At 37.7% G+C, this 14370-nt stretch overlaps 1 protein-coding gene across 1 annotated transcript in view; it reads right to left on the reverse strand.

The window, feature by feature from the left end:
- The window catches only part of LOC145890129 (uncharacterized), a 49848-nt gene that overhangs the window by 13123 nt on the left and 22355 nt on the right, over positions 1-14370 (reverse strand). The window lies entirely within an intron of this gene.

Genomic DNA, 14370 nt, shown 5'->3' on the forward strand with positions numbered 1-14370 from the left:
AGAAACGAGGGTGGCTCAGGTTTTTTGACCAACCAAACTACCACAACGTACAAGCTTTTATCCAATCTGGCTGGATAAAGCTCTCTTGCAAAGACCGTCAACGATCTTTCTATTAAAGACATTGAAGCCTTTATGAAGGAATATTCGATCCAAAGCGATTTGTTATTCGGAAACGATTCAAGTTTTGGAGCAACATGCAACGCAAGCCAGGGGAAACGGTGCAAGAATTGGCTGCACGCATTCGCCACGACGCAGGCACGTGCGATTTTCCCTCGATTGGAAACCCGCTGGACGAAGCGCTGCGCACAAGGTTAATTTGCTCCATAGGCAATGAAGCCGTGCTGAAGGCAATTTTCAAAATCAACGCTGATGAGCTGACATTTATGAGCTGACGCGTGCTATTGAAGTTGCCATGCAAACTCAAGATGCTGCAAAGGTTGCAAAGGAAACCGTTTATGGAACACGGGGATCGGTACATAAAGTTCGGGATGCAAAGAAAACTGCTGTTATGTCACCAACTACGGTTGTTCAAGAAGAAGATTTCTTGCAACCGCTGCGGAAAGGCAGATCATATTGCACCCAATTGCCGATATAAAACAGCAAGAGGGTAACCGTTTAGAGGTAACCGTTACCATTACCGGCAAAGCATGTCTATTGGAGAAGGACCCCGCAACAAACGGAAACTTTATTTCTGTCGAGAAAAGTTGGCAAACCGTTTTTGAAGCAGTCAAATCGGCGTTTCAACTCGGCGACAGAACATGTTGTTTATTTCTGTCGAGAAAAGTTGGCAAACCGTTTTTGAAGCAGTCAAATCGGCGTTTCAACTCGGCGACAGAACATGTTGTTCCGATTGTGGGGCCATTTGAGGCAAACATGAGCAAGGTGGAATTTTTCGTCTTGCCGCATTTAAATCTGTTTGAAGGAATTTGAACTAGAGGTAAAGTTTACAAGGACGTGAAGCCCATATTCTGCAAGCCGAGGCCTGTTCCATTCGCGTTACAAGACGATGTCAACCAAGCATATGACGCTATGGCATCGCAAGAGGTATTTGGACTCCAAAAGGTTCAAATACGGTCTTATCAAACATCAGGAATTTGGAAAATTGGGAGCTAACGGAAGTGGAAGTTACAGCATGCATTCCGGCTCGTTTTGGCAAGGTTCAATCCACTCTTCATATCGGACTTATCAGCTGTTTGGAGCGGACAGTCCATCCATCATTAAAGTATTTCTAACATGTACAGTGTTGAGGTATAAACATATTCTTAAATACAAAACTTCCCACACATTATGTAGCTGAGAACGACATACTTAGGCAGATTAAACCCAATTTGTAATTATGTTTGTTGATTGCAGCTTTTCAACTCGACTGGGACGGATAACCCAATAACATTGTATCATCCTCAAGGATTACATCCGTGTGACAAATTACACTGATAACGTTGCAGAGGTATTCGGAAGATTTAGCAACCGATACTTCTGTTATTTTCTTGCCTCCGGGTAAGTCTGTGCACAGAGCAAAGCAGCATTTTTGAAACCTCGAAAAAATATTTAAATGTAAAATTGGTACATTTACGAATTTTCCTACACCAACCATTTCATAGACAAAAACGAACAGCGCTTATGTACTTGCAGATATCCATCAGTGGCTATGGATTACTCTACAATGCGGTCTACCTTAAAGCATTTTGTTTCTACATTTCCCGTCATCTTTAATGATTGCTAGGTGTTAAAATAAGTATTATAAATCACTCTATAGGGACAAAATGTGCTCCTAACATCATACCATTGTTATCATCGTTCACATTGCCCATTCTGACTAACATTATAGTGAAAATAAGGAGATTACCAAATAATTGGGCACTTGCTGCACTACTGGGCTCGTCTGGTTAGAAACGTAATACGTAATGTAGAAAGCATACAACAAACATATGCATTCAATATTTTATTACGCAACAAGAAATGGTTTGGCGAAGTACTGTCTAAATTTAACGGAATAAGGTTGTCCTTTAGCAGTATGGGCTTTGGTGTTTTTCATGGTTTGTAGCTCGTTTGAAAGACACGAATACGCTTGTTTACAACCAGTGATTGCGACCCCAGTGGATGTTGCGATGCAAAAAAACATTGGACTAGACAGAGTTACGTGACTGGAAAGCAACTTGTTGCAACCACTCTTAACTGCCGGACAATATACGTCACTTTTTGTTTAGGCGAGGTTTAGAAAACCAGAAATAATCCAGTTTACAACATCGCATAACTGGTTGGTTTGTATCACGTAAACCGTTGTTCTACATGTTTATAGGCGCATCTGATATATTTGTGACAAAAATAAAACAGAAGGCAATATAAATAAATGCACATTTTTCGCCTTAAAATTTGCTTTCTTTGTAATCTAAATTTGGTAGAGATGCATGAGTCGGTGACAAAGAGTAGTTATAGCGATGTCAAACATTGTATGTCAGGTTTATTAAGTGATTTGCACCTTGGAAGAACATGACTAGTAACAAAACTCAGGCAATAAAGCGGCTACAACCAGTAGTGGGATTCAGCCGGTTCGCACCGGTTCTATAGAACCGTCTTACGAAATTTTATGAGATCAGCGAACCGGTTAGCATTACTGGTTACTGTCAATGTAACAGAACCCGCTGAAAAATATGACTTTTGTGATAGAACCGGCTGACAAAAAATTTGAATCCCACCACTGGCTACAACCAATACAATATTTTGCAGAAGCGAGTCATGTTTGAAGTAACGTTTGGGTTTGGTATGTTTGCAAGTCTTATTTGTCATCGTTTAGGTTAGTTGAATAAAATCTTGGTAGAAGTATTTGATATCAACTGGATAACATTGTCACAAAACATCAAAACAAAATTACATAATCCTTAACTAATAATCCATATACGTATTTTGAACCAATATTGAATCAATTCCTTTTTTGTAAGTGCGCAGGAGTCGCTAATCATATTATTGTCAAAAAGAATTATTACATGTCGTTGTGCACACACTTTTTTTAATAAACTGTGTCATCGCGCTCTTATATTTTTCATAAACTGTATCAGAAAATAAACTACACTACCCTAATTGTTATGCAGAAATGTTTTGTACTATCGCATGATAAGCAGATCCAGTTGGGCTGCTATGCCCACGAGTCTAATTGTTATTGAAATAAGGCACGTATTACGGCCTATAAATTGTCCGAAATGTTCGAATAAAATTCACTAGAGCAGTTTGAAAGCTGCGTTCGTTTATCTGCACTGATGGATATCTGAAAAAAGGAAAATACAAATATTGATTTTTATCTGAAAAACGTTATTGGAAAATCGATATCTAGATAACTACAATCCGTTCGGGGGTAGACTGCATCATAGGTTAAATTTCACGTATACAGGATGTATTGAATGAAAAAACGTTTTGCTATACTGGGTTTTAACGGTGCCTATGCCATTTTATGTTTCACGTTTGTGCGTAGTAACTCGCGTGCAAAATAAAATGATTTGATTTTGACTTTTGATTTGATTAATCTGTATATCTTCAAGAATTCCTAATAATCAATTTCATGTTCTTTATATGCACAACTTACCCTGAAGCAAGGAAGTAGCAAACGTATCGGTTGCTAAATCGACCAGAAATGTTTACAACGTTGTTGGTGTAATTTGTTCCTGGGCTGTTGTCGTTAAAAGTGAATGTCATACTTCCAGTAGAGTTGAAAAGCTGTTAGAAACAAAAAAAATAGTTATTGTAAGCTCTATACAATTCATGCCAAAGTTATTTTATACCTCAGGACTTTTCATGGTCAGGAATATTTGTATGATGGATGGGTTTGATGGACTTGAAACTTGGTAAACCCTGTATAAAGTGTTAATTGAAGCCACTACAAACCCGCCAGAAAACAAAACGTCATTTCCTTCTCCATCAGCTCCCAAGTCTCCGAACTCCTGAAAATACGGATTTTGTCTGCAAAGAAATGATGGCAGAAACTACATATGAGTTTCATTAGACGTGGAAAATTGATGAATATGACTGAAAGAGAAGAAACAATTATTTACATATTTAGTCACTACACAAAACTACCTCAATATTAAACCGGTGTTCACTTTGTTCGTCATGGTTTCTTACTAACATCGCCAAGATAAACGGATGATCGGTAACGGAAGTAACGGTAAACGATCCATCCTCGGCCCTTAAAAACAAAAATTAATACAATCTGGAAGTTAAGATTTTCTGAGAATTTCCTAACTAACCTGTAGGTTTCGTTGTATTCTATTGATATTGCTTGATTGTAATCTTTCCAAACTCGTAACTGATAATCAGACGAATAGCTTTAGAACTAAATAAAGTAGTAACCGGATGCGTCTATTACCGAATTTCCTCTATCGTACATATTATGTCCACCATCGCTTATACTGTAACAGCTTCTACCATCGTAATCGAACTGGTAGAAATTAGGGATGAAAGCAGGAAATATGAGTGACGCAGACTTCCTGATTGCTCTCACGTATCTCGCCAGTTCCACTTTGTCTGGGGCAAAACGAATAAAATTTAAAGATTTTTATCACCATTAATTCTAAGATTTTTTCAGGAAATTTGTTTGATCATTTTCCATGCTTACAAAATCAATTTGGCAGAACAAGAGAATATTATTTTATAAAGACGACAATTTTACGTTTCCTTCACAATTTTGCTTTAACTCTTTCCGTTGCGTTTTTCCGAAGCTTGTTCTGGCTCCTTTTCCTTCGATTTGTTAATAACCAAAAGAGGCAAACCAACTGCAACGCACAGCTATATACCCATACAAAAATATTCTTTCTTTTACAGCAATGTTTTTGGTTAAAATTTTGTTTGTACCATATGTAAAGTGCTAGTGCTATAGTGAATGTAACAATCTAACCATCAACTCCTTCAAGTTCCTTCTTGCACGTCTCTAACTTGGAGGATTTTTCAACCACCTTCATTAGGCTGACTTTCATTTGTTTGAGGTATTTGATGCTATCTAATGAATAATGTATTGGCATACCCTTTTTCAGCATTCTGTAGAACAAGTACGTCTCAGTTTGTGTCTTACCTGTTGGCCAAACTCCAGTTTCGTATTCTTCAAACTTCTGGAACGTTATGTTAACAAGGGTGTCTAAAAATACAGATAGCGTATTTTTTTTCAACCACGAACACAAATATTCATATTTATACCTTGTAGGAACACCAATGGGTTTTTCAGTAATTGTATCTTTGCCGAAGTATCATTTGTTTCCATTTGATCTGAAAATATGCAATCTTGCATACAAGTTTGTACTGCGTGTTCTTTTTAAAGCAAATATTGTTTGCACGAAGCAAACACACGGGGTTTTATCATGATGATACGATATTGCAAAATATTTCGTGCAAACCAACATCTTGTAAAAGAGTAATGTTTATATCATATTGCACATCCAAAAGATGACTTGCTATGAGAAAAAATATAAGGGTTGGTCATAACTTTAAAACATTTTTGGCGAAAAAAGTAGCTTGAAACGGCGACTGGTTTGTGAGATACAGCTAATCAAAATTACGTTTAAACCGTTGCGACCGTAAAAATCGTGCGAAAGCGAGGTTATTGTTGCGTGACGTCATAGAAGGCGCTTAAGTCGTGCGAGTGCTGGCAGCGAGGGTTATGCATAGGAATAGAAAACATTGTAAAACTGGTTTAGTAGTTTTTTATTAAACAGGAGCACAACAATGAATAAGTGCAACAAACGGATTTTGATTGTTAATTTGAGCTGCAGACAGAGGGAGGCTGTTTCGACCTATTAAGTCTTATTTAGTTGCGCAATAATAAAACAGTTACTGGGACATGGTGTTCTTGTGGTTAAAGCAATTATGATCGCTAAAGTGATGCATGTACTTTTTGAAACACGACAGAGACAAACCGTCAATTAAGCATTGTTGTTTTGTCTACTCACAGCGAAAGAAATAAGTAATTGAATTTCGAGGCTGGCAAAGACCGCCGAGAAAACCGACCAATTTGGCTGATTATGCAACACAGTTATTCTGTCATAGTACCACTTTTTGTCTGGCAGAAGCGTTGCCTCATAAATGATTGAATTAATTGGCCAGAATCAACCACCAATGTATTTTACGCTATATAGTTTGTAACTAGAAATGTTGGAATCATCAAATTAAAGTCGATCACAAAAGTGAGGTTAAACACAAAAGTTAGGTTAAAGTTATGACATCACACCCAAATGATGTCACGTAACCTTGTCCTGACCTTTGAGGCAACGTAATTTGTGGATTCTCCTATGATTGAAACTTTTCGATATCTGCTATATAAGGCGCCTTCTCCAATGAAAACAATGCATTTTTTTGACGCGAGCGCCTTGTGTAGCGTCAAAGTCGCTACAGCGAAAAAGATTTACGATTTTTGGTCGCCGCTACTTTTCGTGCAGTTTTCTACACTTTTTAGTTGACGTAGAACCGAGAAACTTTGGACGTATGTTGTTGTAGATGTACCTTTAGTTTTACGCAAAATTGCCATGACCGTGTTACATGCACCTTATTTTATGCAATACATAATGTAAGAGTTAATCTTATTGTGGCAAACTTTTGTTCTTATACAAACCTGTAATTTGGATGGTCTGAGTCCAAACCTTTAATGGAAAGAACATTAATTAAAAAAAGTAAAAAAAGATCAACCAGACAGAATAACTATGAACTTACCAAAGCGGAGATTATTGCAATGGAGATCAGAATAATCACAACCAACACTACGAGCAAAACCTTGACAAGCTTCAAACTTTGTTTTAGTTCTGTACGTAGCTTTAACAAACTATCACATTCATCAAGCGGTGGTTCATCGTAAACTGCAAACAAAGCACGACAAGGTTTTTCGTGAGCTTAACCTATTCAGCCCTCGTCCCAAGTGTTGGGTTAAATTATGACGGTTGGCCTGAAAATACACATTCATTGCGCTCATCAAGAATAAGGGTAACAACGCTGGCGAACACTGCGACAGTTCCTTAATCTATTTTAAATCAAGCTTGTAGAAGAAATAACTTTTGATGTGAAGAAGGCGTTGTGGACATTTTAACCTCTTTAACTCTGAACTTACGCCGTAAGGTTATTCAGGTCGCCTGATTTTTTGGCTGACCCGAAGGAATGTGTGCCTTGTTTGCCTAATGGTTTTACCACCACAGCTGCCACTAATAAAGTTTGTTTATGCCACATTGGTCGCCACATCGTAAATTATATGTTTCAGTCGTTAAATTACCTTGACGAAATGCAAAATCTATTTATCTCTAAAAACTTACTGTGCTGATCATTATTCGGACGGGCGGGAATTTCAAAACCTCTGTTGTGCATAGTATTTGACCAAAGTATTAACTGGTCAAACGTAAAGTTCGTTGGACTTGTATCAGTCAGCTCCAGATATGCGCTGGGAAAAGTTTGATTTACTGTGCTTCATAAACGGCAGATGAGATCAGTTCTACCACATGTAAAATATAATACCAGTTCTAAATAACATTCAGACAAAAATTGTTTGGCGCAAACCAGGATTTTACTGCCTTTGCATAAATATACGCCAGATACATCATAAACTGCAAACGGAACAAATGTACCTGGACTTTTCTTCTGCCAAGTTAAAGCTATGTAAAGAGTGTATACACAGTACATTACACGATTCGATTTACTTGAAAGAAAAACGTTTTAGTTGGCCTTTGTTGCCTAATTAATCGCCTACATGGCAGCAAAAGGTAAACAAATTTCGGCGCACCAAAATTTAATTACCTTGAAAGCGTTCGATGTTGTGTTGTCAGGAAACTTTGTATAATACAGTTGACATTAGTTAATATTCTATTAGTGACAAGGAAAAGCAAGAAAAGGTATTTACATTTTCGGTTACCGAATAACTAAAAGTTTCACGAATAAACGGACACACAGAAATATAGTAACGCAATCTTTCGATCTGGATTTTATGAAAGCTATTGATGGATTGCATACATAACTATAGAAACATATATATCTTATTACCAAGCGCACCATCACTGCTGTACCCAAACCTTTACATTACCCTAACGAACTCACACAACGACCGTGAAACCCACCGAGGCTTTCTGCCGTTTGTGCACCTGCCATCCACGCAAAGTCAATCAGGCATGTCGAATTAAAAATAAACATTGAATAGGAACTAGCAAGTACATAACAACGCGAATGCATTAAAAAACGTTACTTCGCCACGTGTTGTTGTTCAGACAGCGTTTTGTGAATTGCAAAAAAACAAAATTTTCTTGCTCCATTCATTCAAAGTTATTCGTTTCTGATTTGCATTGCGCTGCACAAAAATGAAACATGGTCTCCCAACAAGTTCAGTTAACCCCATACATGGTGCAGATGCTAAATACGTACAATAATACGTTGATTTATTCATACATTTAGAGGTCTAAATGACAAGAAACAGATAGGCCACATCAATTAAGCAGTCATACCCAACAACATTTACAAAAATAGATGAATAAAAATCTTATTTTAATAAATAATAAATTTGAGTTTTCGTGACAATACCAACAAAACCAAAGTGGCTGAAACGATTAGTGCAACAATATTGCGCAGTAGCGGTTGCTGCTAAATAAACGGCGGCCAGCGAACGTTCCTTGTATTGACCATCTCTATTTACAACGACAATGATGTTGAGTAGGTATGGAATGTTGGGTTACTACAACGAAAGACTTTTCATGCTCATTTTGGCAGAAAGAATTGTTTGACTTGTTTTTCAATAGGCATTGTTCGCCGCAAATCTGTTTAATATGTACACCATAATAACTTTGTTTGGATGGCAGGTGCGTAAACCGCTAATGATTCAGTCCGCTGGCGTTTCTAAAGTTTAATCTGAAAGTGGTTTGTGATTTGATTAATCGTTTTCAATCGATGTTTTGTACAGTGGAGCAGCAATTTATTCGTAAAATTAGTACTTACAGGATACTGGTTATGTGCACTTAGCAAAAGTGATTTGCCGTTATGCGGAATTTATTCGTTTGTTTTTGATGGGAAGCAATTTTCCGCATGGTTTTAGCGGTAAACTGTCAGAGCAGCATGGCCCAGGCTTTTGTTGAGGTCAGGCTTGGGCAAACGCAAGATATAGCCTACTGTGTTTCTAGCTCGCTCGAAGTCCGCCCATCAAAGGGGTTCTTTGGCAGATAGTTGAAAATCGTTGGTTCGATCATACCCAAAGCGATAAACAATGGTATTTGCTGTTGTTGTATTTGTTGTATAACATGTACTACTTTTAGGATAGAAGTAGAATAACGCAACCACAAAACTTTTGTTTGCCTCTCAAAACAAATATGTACAGTCCAAGTTACGCAACGTCCTTTATCCAGCCTTCGAATAATCAACAAACTCGTAAGTTTTGGGATGGTTAAAAGGAATTTGTACTTTTCCTCAGTATATTCAACTAACTTAATTTTATGATTTACTCCATAAATATATATTGTAGGATACGAGCAGTCACGACCTGGTGAACATAAACAGTTGTCAGATGTACGTTCTGAACTTATGCAAAGCTTGAAGATGGTCAAGATGTTGTTGGTGATGTTGGGGGTGCTTATTCTGATGTTAATTGTAACAACATTAAGTTTGGTACGTTTATAGTATTCGCTACAGTTATATTTTGTAACGTAAATACCTGGTAGAAGATGCAGCAAAATTAATATTTCCTTCTTTAGGTTTCAACACAGACCGGTAAAATCAAAGGTATGTGACCTTTTATCAAACTGGTAGTGGCTATGTGCATTGACCACAATTTTTAACTTTTCATACCTAACCAGTATCATAACATTGAGTCTTGTAATGTACACCATGGAAGCTTTTCGTAACATGTGATAATTTCAGATCAGTTGAGTTCAAATCAAGATAATGCTAAAGAACAGTTACAACATGCGAAAAATACAGTGAAATCCGTGCAAGGTAAGAATAATATCAACGTTTATTTGCACATGATTCCGAAAAAATTAATCGTTGTCATTAAGCATTGAAATTACCACGGGGTTTTAATCTTCACCCCGTTGTACGATTCAATTAACAAATAAAGTTTTGAGTTGTGACATATATATCTCAGCAGTATTTAAATGCGTAGTCGTTATGTCGACAAAAAAGAAATAATGTACAACAGATTTAGGAAGAAATTTTCGTTTCAAATAACCATCATCTTTGTCTTTGAGATACCTTTGAGACTAATTTACCGGCATTCAACACAACGTTTAAACAGTTGGAGAACTGTGAAAGAAATGAGATTAAGCTAACAGGTAAATTTGCGACACCAGTTCTTTTCACTGACAGGTTATAAATGTATTTTTTAATCTTTGCCACTGAATTAAAAGGATAAGTTGCCTTATATGCACTTATCAATTTCAGATGTTGAAAAGAAATACCTTGAATTTATGAGTATTAAGTCTTACGAAGCGGCGACATGCGAAAAGGAGCTTCAAGTAGCTGACGGTAAATATCTTTGTTACTAATTAGGTTATATTACCAACAAAGCATGGAGATATATATTATAGTCATTTGCGTTGCATCTCATATTGTTGGGCGGCAAAATGATCACGTATTTCTTTTGAATTCCGTATAAGTAAAGTTATCTGCCAGTGGTCGGCAGATTTTTATATATATTCGTCCGTGAGCGTGAGCATGGGTGTTGTGTGTTGTTCGGACATGCTTGTGATATAAAGTCTATATCAATTTTATTCCCGGCCGAAACGTCAAAACAACGTACAAAAGGAAAAGCACCAAATTGTATACCACATGCTATAATACACGTGTTGAGCCATATTTCTCATGCGTCAAATTTGCATTGCCAAAGATCTGTGTTTTCGTCCGCTGATAAAATAATACATCGCACACAGAAAGGTCATTCGAATAACATACAATATTTTACTTGTATCTCAAAAAGATAAATGGAATCTGGAGAGATATGTACAAGCACTGAGCAAGGCCGCCTCGATCTCCTTTTCAAACTCAATTCCAAATTTTTACCGCTTTAAATACGATGGTGACCGCAATGACAGCATAGCGGATGGAGGACGCGACATGTATGACACGGGAAACCTGGTAAAATCACTTTCGATTGAAAGATACCATTTAAAAAAAAACTATTATTTTTGCAGAAAGTTAAGTGTTTGGAAAGACGACAATCCACCAATATCAATAGAATACAACGAAACATACACGTGGGTTGGAAGTGATAAAAATCTTGTTAAATATCAAATGCAACTACTACATTACATTTAAGGGCCGAGGATGGATCGTTTACGGTGACTTCTGTTACCGATCATCCGTTTATCTTGGCGATGTTAATCAGGAACGACGACCAACGTAATGAGCACAGTTTTAATATTAAGGTAAATTTTAAGGTTTTGCTCACTTTCTTTATTGTAGAGTTTCTTAAACAAGTACAAAAACATTTTTTGCATGCAACACTTGCAGAAAATGCAAAAAGCAATTAAAATTTTTGCTTGCATGTAAAAGTGGATTACGCAAAGAAATACTTTTAGGAATCCGGAGACTTGGGAGCTGATGGTCTTGGCAGTTACGCGCAAGACTACGGCTCGTTCACACAAGGTTTAATCTACTCATCATATCGGATTTACCAAGTGTATGGAGCAGGCGACCCATCCATCATACAAATATTTCTCAGCATGTCAAGTTCTGAGGTATACAGTTTGAGAAGTGTCAAGCGCTAAAACAAGCCGTTTGTACAAAAAGTTTCACAGAGAAATCTATAGAAATGTATTGTTGTTTACAGCTTTTTAAATCGACTGGAAAGGGCACATTAACATTCATCGACAACAGCCCTGGGACAAGTCGCACCGACAACGTTGCACAGTTTTCTGGTCGTTTTAGCAACCAATACTTCTGCTACTTTCTTGCTGCGGGGTAAGTCAAGAAGTGGAGAAAATAAATTGTACCGAAATTGTAAAAATTGTGAGGTTAAATGTCAACAACGTGACTGTCAATTGTGCGTAAAAGGTAGGTTGCATCAAAACAAGTCGATGCCTAATCACTAAACGCAAACTGGATGACCTGCAGACTTTACAAATTATGTTAAATTAATACACTATGTGTGTAAAACTTAATTTAACGAGATACTTATTTTGCTCTTTTCGGAAGAAAAATAAAATCAGTAACTGCCTTTACCTTTACTACAAAAGCCTAAAAACCAAATTAATATTTATCACACCTTTCGTCGACGTTCCCTGAGATTTTAAAGGGTAAAATGCAGTAAAAGTAAAGTTTAGTGTTGGTTAGCGAGATTTTCGGATTATCGATATTCGGGTTGAATGACTGTATTGCATTACCTTGTATTTGTGCCCCGGGTTTTTCATTCACAAAAACTAATAGTACTCAAGAACTTACAGATACCCATCGGAGTCACTTGGTAATACCCGTTTGCGAGCTGGACTAATGGATTTTGTTCGAATATTCCAAACAATTTATATGCCTTGATCAGTGAGACAGCAACGTTCTTCCCAGCATCGTCGGAAATAATTCACGTCATGCATTTGGTGTTGTTCTACTTGTTTCTGCATAAATGTTGTTTAACTGCTTGCAATGCTGTTTGCGTTTCGCGTAAAACTCTTCGCTGCTGTATTTGTTAAGTTGAATCCCAACAATATCAGGACGTGAAACACAATTTCTCAAAACAACTAGTTCTTGCTTGTAATAAAAGTAGGTCGGCAGTAAAAAATAAAAGTAAATAATTCTTTACATTAATGTCTTTTCTTAATCAAGACGACAGTATGAGAATCGCAGTTGACTAAATGTTTGAGGCAAAATGGATATGAACCAGGTGATCACACCGCTTTATAGTATACTTGTGACTGCCCATCACCGATATGGAACAAGGTGTGGTTACATCGTACACAATTGACCCTGATAACTAAAACACTTTGTAGGAAGTTGAACAAAAAAAAATTTGCAAAATCGAAAGGTGATACGTATTATGACGCAGGGCAAAGGGCAATATTTAATAGGCACACCTTCATTGAAGTTAATCCCATTAATAAAAGGCGTTGCGATTCACGTAAACTCGCAACGAAACAATCACCCGCAGCACGAACGCGCGCCGTTAGTACAAGAAAACAAAAGCAAGGATTAAAGCAACAAGAAAAGTACGTTACAACTGTAAGACACAGCAATAAAACATCAACAACATCTTTCCACGAATCCTGGGAAGGATCATTCTTTAGATGTTTATTGAAGGTTGGCTAAGGTTTAACCATTTGGCCATTGATTGTTCTACAAGTGTCACTGCTGAACAGTTGGCAATAGCGTTGAATTGACGATAGGTACGTGCTTGTGAGGGAGGAGTCGCAGTGCAGTCTTGTCGTTACAACCCGACTTGCCTTGTTAAATTCCGGTCTGACCTACGTTGTGTATTAGTAGTGCAAGGAACATTGTAAGGAAATATAACTCCGAATCTCTAGGTATAACGGTTACATCATTAGAACCATTGTTTAACAAGGCTTGTTTCATGCACAAACTCTATTATTTCATGCCGTTGATCTCAAACATGACTCGCCCAGAAGCAAGAAAGCAGAAATACCTGACGCTAAATTGACCCCAAAACCGTGTATTATTTTTTTGAAACTGTCGGAGGGTGGTGGGAAAGTCGATAAAGCATCGATGCAAAGCTGGTTTTATTCGATGGTTTTTAAACGGAAACGGAGATCAGGTGAAAGAGACGTGTTCTTCGTTAAGAAATAGTACGCCCACGTCTTTTTGCGTATGTGTAATGTTGCCTAGACCATTGCTGACGTGGTTGGCGATCTTTATTCCAGAGGTAGTTTGCGGCTTGAATATCAATGTTCTGCAGGGACAGGCTTGAAGGTTGCACCGCTTGAATGAACTTGACAACGACTACCATAGTCGCCTGGAAAGCTCATAGTCGCCTGGGAAAGCTGTTATCCGATGCACATCCATACAATCCACATACTATGGTAGTATGCAAGGCCCACCCACTCTCGCTCGTATACTCTTCAAGTATACAGAGGTATAGCACATTGTCACGACGAAAATACGCACAAGATAGGGTTGTCACAGCCTTGCAAATACGGAGCCCCCGGTAATTTTGGCAACCACGCATAAATGGTTACCAACACCTAAGGGGCCAATACCACATCGCCAGACATTAACCCTGCCGAAACTATGGCATTTATGTAGCCACCTGTGTTTTTTGTCGTGCCTAATACGTTGGTCGATCAAATATCAAGTTTTTCACACGTTTGAACAGGCATCAAGCTATTTGGAAATTAGAAAAATATAATGGAAACACCGACCTAGCCATGTTGCTTCACCACTTAATAGTGTAACATAAACAACACTGGAATATCGACAACGCAAAATTTTATC

The sequence above is a fragment of the Ascidia mentula genome, chromosome 2 (genome assembly GCF_947561715.1).
Source record: "Ascidia mentula chromosome 2, kaAscMent1.1, whole genome shotgun sequence".
Lineage (NCBI taxonomy): Eukaryota > Metazoa > Chordata > Ascidiacea > Phlebobranchia > Ascidiidae > Ascidia > Ascidia mentula.